General features: G+C 36.4%; 1 long non-coding RNA gene across 1 annotated transcript; it reads right to left on the bottom strand.

Annotated features, from left to right (window-relative positions):
- Positions 1-2,050: 2,050 nt before the first annotated feature.
- On the bottom strand, positions 2,051-3,889 carry LOC306785264. Its single transcript, XR_013772397.1, has 4 exons — positions 3,777-3,889; positions 3,358-3,442; positions 3,008-3,067; positions 2,051-2,188 (listed from the first exon to the last, which is right to left on the bottom strand). It is a non-coding gene; the product is annotated as an uncharacterized lncRNA (long non-coding RNA).
- Between the last annotated feature and the right edge of the window lie 1,924 nt (positions 3,890-5,813).

Raw genomic sequence — 5,813 nt, 5'->3', positions numbered from 1 at the left:
GCAATACAATCTATAGCCAATTACTAATTGTATGCACTTGTACGAAAGCTCATAATATTATAAAACCACAACCAACTTATTAAAGCAAAATGGACCCACCATGTGTCTGATGACAATCTAATTAATACAAATCTCTAATTGTGGCAAAGATTTAACACATTTCACTTTAAGTAAAACATTTTTTTATAGTTTCTGTTTATTTGTTCTTTTTTTCCTCCTTTCTTTCTTTATGCATTCTGTAATAGTCTGACGTAAGTATTTTATTTGGCACTTTGAGATACTGACAATGACATGTGTGTTTATCATGATGTAAGTGTGCAAACTGTGTTCTAGCCTTGATAATATAATATGAATGTATATCAAATATTACTCATTCACATTACAACATTTATTTTCTTTCTTGAAATACACAACTCACATTTACTTATGCATGCAGACACACGTGTCCAAAAAGGGAGACACCCACTGACACGCCACAATCTGACTCAATGACACACTGACACGCCACATCTGGGGACATTTCCGAAGGAAAATCATGCAGATTTATTGCTCCTATGGGAGAGAAAGAGAGAGCGACTGAAGAAGGTGAAAATGAATACCAGGGAGTAAGTGATCAAAAAAGAGTGAATGAAAAGAGAAGTATGGAATAAAAAAACAGAGGGACAAAACGAGGGTAAGGCTGTTGTACAGGACTTTTTGCCTGTGAGGAGCTGTCTGTGTACACGAATACCCTGGAGGTCCTTTGACACACAGTCACACACACACACACACACACACACACACACACACACACACATACACGTTTTTGCTACATGGTGGGGACGCCTGTGTAGAGGTTACGCGTGGGGACCTCATTTTCTGAATGGAATAACGGCATACTTTTCATCACATAAATTTTGTTTTGGTCCTGGGAACCAAAATATCAACTCAAGTATCAAAACTTCTCAAATTTAACAAACTGAATTTTTGTCTGGTGTTTCTATCCCAGCGGGGACGCTCCTATCATGTCATAATACAAACCACCACCAGGGGACACTGTTAAAAATGTGTCTTTCAAGCCTATATACGGAATTCAAGCCTATATAAGGTATTCAAGCCTATATAAGGTATTCAAGCCTATATAAGGTATTCAATGGAGGGTAAGTTTATAGAAACTAGAGCTTTATTTTAAAAAAAGAGTTGTTTCTGTATTATATTTTGTTAATTCATTTAATATTGCATTTGTGGATTCACCATTAAATGTTGTAATTGTATAATGACTCATCTGTGTATATTGAACTCCACTCAATGTAAATGTCAGATCAGAATCAGAAATGTTCAAACTTCACAGCTTTATTTCAAAGTTCTGTGCATTTTTCAGATATAGTACACTGAATATTACAGTTGAAAGCATTACAGTTTTGATACTGTGATATTCAGTGCTTTGTATTTCAGTTGAAAAAAAAACCTACAAATGATGGAGCTGAATATCACAGTATCACAACTGCAATGCTCTCAGCATAATATTTCAAAGTAGTATTTCACTTGCAAAACAAATACTGAACTTGACTACTACAATACTTAAATTGTAATTCTGTAAACATTATTTCAACACTTACTGTTTCAAAACCTTTCAATGCCTCACAACTGTTGTGTACAACTTCTATTACAACTGCACTGCAATGTACACTTTTTAAGTGTAGTGAAATGGTTTTAAATAACAAAAAATACAACGAAAATATGTTTGTGTATCACAAAATAGATTCGTACAACTTTAATGCCGTAACGCAAATAGAAATATTCAAATATTTAACAAAGAAAAGGAGGAATGTCAAAGAGAACAGGCACGATTATGAATTCTTCAAAAAAAACAAAAAACCTGTTAAACCTTCCATTTGACAATATTGAACAACGTCCAGCAACAGAAGTGCATAAATGTCCAGCAAAGATTGTACCTGTAGTCTTCCATCTGAACACAATAGTGCACAAATGTAAAAGCTTACCTTTCTTGCAAAGACTTTCACTTTAGTGCATCAATTCGGTTTTTTGTGTAAAATTTCACTGCCTCCCACCTCCTTCCTTTGAGAGCTAGTGGTGACGTCTGAATGCATTCCAGGAACCTTCCAAGATCTGATGTGGTCCATGAGTGTTTTTTCCACAGCCTGGATTTCGTCGTTGGTCCACTTCTGTTTTTTTGTTTGTGATGACCCTGAATAAAATGAGACAGTAATTTAATGTTATTCAAAAACCAGCAAGTACTGAGGCTATAATGTTGTATCGATCTTGACTGTAGCAGTACACAAAATACGAGTAGAACAACCTGTAGTTGCAGTAACATAAGTATTTGGAGCAACAGTGTCTAATACAAAAATAGAACTCGCAGCAGAAATATAGACGGTAGTTGCAGAAGTATGAACAAAGACACGGTTTACTAACACTAGCTTCAGTATTACATGACACAAGTGGAGTACTTCATTTAAAACAACTGGTCATTGTCCATTTAGTCCAGAGGACATTATGTGATTTAGGACTAGATGAGATCTACTGACCTGAACAAATGAGTCCTTTACATAGATGATTCTGAATTCAATATACTGGATGATGTGAAATTATATTTCCTTACGTAATGATGCCAGTTACTTTAATATGGTGTTTCATTAGCCTCAAAACCTGGGCACACAAAAACCAGGTGCGTGATAGAAACGCACAGAGTAATATTGAAAGTTAAAGTATACTCACTATGCAGAATGGACAAAATAATATATTTATAGTAGGCTGAAATCATTGGATAATAATTATCGATGCATAAATGAATGTATCACTTTAATGTTGCAGCTGGTAAAGGTGGAGCTCATTTGAACTACTTAATACACGTATTAACTAAGTTACATACTACATAACGATACATGATAGTTTATTAGTTTATTTCTATTTTGGATAGGGAATCTATAAAATGTATTCTCATGTCAGTGGACTCACTAAATAACTTGATCCTAGGTGAGAAACTGAACAACTTTGAAAAGATTACCTTTTTTTGTGTGTGATTGACCAGAGGCCTCTCCAACCAGCATCTTTTCATCCAAACTACCTATTAAAACACAAGCAAAACTGAGAATAACAGACTTTCAATTAATTTCATACATCCAATCAAATAGTGTCTACAATCTGTTGGTGCCCACAGAATAAACACTCATGTGGTATTTTAAGGAAACTGTATTAGGGAAAGTGATTGGAAATAAATCAATAAATAATACAGGCAAGGTAAAAGGCATGCAAATGATTAAGGCTAGCAATGTACCTGGACAGTGTGTGCTTTCTTTCCAAGAGAAATATTTTATCAGAAATTTTCACAATCCTCACATTTACTCGAAATATTACCTTTGGCTGGATGTGGATCATCCTCATCACTGTACTCAGAACTTGATAGAGGTTCTCTTTTGTCTCTGAGCATTTGTCTGTTGAGCTTAAAAAAAGAAAGGATTAGACTTGGATATTCTTCATTGTAAAATCACAAGCATTTAACAATAATAAATGTCAAGACAAAACAATAGACTAAAACTAGGCAACATGTTTAGAAAAGAAATTGAGTGCTGGGCTCTTAGGTTTATTTTCCTGTGCCTTTATTTGAGATGCGAGACGTTAGCTCAAAAGACTTGTGCTTTGTCTCGTAGTGGCACTTCACATTACCGCTTTCAATAATCATCACAGCCTCTGGAAATATTACCCTGATTCCTGTAAACTGACAGATGTCATGGCCCTTTTCATGTTAGAATGTGAAGTTTTGCAAATAAACTTACAACTCCACTGTCGGTTCTCATGAGCTCTGGAACACTTGTGTCCTCATCGACATCAGCTGGAGTGGGGTCAAGAATATCGGTATTGTCACTGGACCGCTGGTGTTCTTCCTGAAAAACAAATCATTTTTTTGTAATGTTTAGACAGGCTCCCAACCTACCAGTCTGCCTACCTATCAGTCGACCTACCAGTCTACCTACCTACCTACCAATCGACACTGTTTTACATAAATAAAATAATACACAACCAAACAACAAATACTACAACTTATATTTCATCAGACATTATGAATAAGTGGCTGCAGTGCAAACTATTTAATTTCTCCTTGTGGGAAACACTGTCGTAATAATGGAAGTCTAATATGTGTGATTAACTAGCTGTAGTCTGTAAGAAATGAATTACTCTAGCATTGTTTTGATTTCTGTTCGACATTCACAGTCGAGCAGGTTAACTGTCAATTAAGAACCCAAAGAAGATGACATATCCTACCTCGTTGGTCTGTTCAGGGTTAAAGCCATCTGTCACATCAGCGCCTGCAAATATATTAGAGGATAGAAATGTTAATATGGTTTACGATGAACTAATAACTTCAACATCATCTTTGATGGGTCAAAATGTGTTTCATTTGCGTCTAGACTATTTTTAAATAGTTATATGATTTAAACCCTGAGAGTATGATCAGTTTGGGATTGAAACCAATAGACTCCCTGAAGTATTCAGTATAATATTCTCCACTATTACAAAAGACTTTCTCAGTATTTCAAGCTGCAGTGGTAGAATTTTGTGTAATTAAAATTGTTGCCTGAGCTGCTATTATTACATTTTGACTGAAATTAAAAGTAATTTGTTCTGGTCTTATAGGCTGCATTATAGTAAGGTGATCTACTTATTTCTGAAAGTATGAGGCTAAATATTCTACTTCAATACCCATGGTTATTTGAATTACAATATCTGCTTACATGTGAAGAAATACTTTTTTTTAAAGTTAACCTTGACTCAATATGTCAAATATGTCTCTTTGTTGAGCATAATATTCACGTTCTGTGGGAAAAGATAATGATGATAAAATATAAATTCTAAACAATATCTAAATATCATTTTGTGACTGTAAAAAAGCCCCACGATGTGTAAATTATCCATTTGTAGTTAACTGTAATTAGTTGTCCAGCCTTCCGTTAACGGTAGGCTGGTCTCAGATCGCATACCTGCAAACTCATGAGTGAAAAAGGTGACAAGCCCGAAACAGTGAACAGTGTGATGAGAGGACATGTGAGCCCTTGTTGCTGTAGTTCATCTCCTTGGAGCAGAGGCTACATTTAGCCTGAATATCAATGTGTTAAAACACTGTGACAGCAGGAAGCTGCACTCACGTCTGTTCAGACCTCCACCTTTATCCAGACCCACCTCCACCTTTATCCAGACCCAGCTCCACTCACAGCTCTGTTAGCTGCACATGCTAGCTGCACATGTTAGCTTAGTGTTAGCTAATATTAGCTGTCCATCTCGGTTAACTTCCAGCACATTGCAACAGCTCTTTTTATATGGCAGTACATGTACCAACATTAGGAGCAAGGACAATAATTAAAAACTTACCATTTCCATCCAGGTTCCACAGCTAGCCCGTCAAGTTACATGTGTGTGGAGCCGCTCGACAGTCTGAGGCAGTGAGTCACCTCTCCACGGGCGCATGCACTGATGGGGGAGGGGCCACGCCATGGTCCCCATGATGATGGTAAACGTCAGGTTTTGTGTAATGTCAGCAATGAAACTTAAGGTACTTTACACAGAACATGACATTGACTGTCCCCACCGTAACCTCACCCATCCCCCACTCCTTCGGTCACGATCAGCATGAGGGAGCTCTGAGGCTCGGCCTGGTCTGCAGCCGTTGTTAATAACTTAGACAGGTAATAGTAATTACTAAAACGGAAGGATTACATAAAATACCTGCTTAAGTTGAGACTTTATTGCTCAACTAGAATTTAGTATAAAGTATGTAAAAAAAAATTCAATTAAAAAAGGACATTGAAATGAAACAA

Source organism: Melanostigma gelatinosum (genome assembly GCF_949748355.1).
Source record: "Melanostigma gelatinosum genome assembly, chromosome: 11".
NCBI classification, from domain to species: domain Eukaryota; kingdom Metazoa; phylum Chordata; class Actinopteri; order Perciformes; family Zoarcidae; genus Melanostigma; species Melanostigma gelatinosum.
The sequence above is the reverse complement of the archived record's forward strand: the minus strand, read 5'-3'. Positions and strand labels throughout refer to the sequence as shown.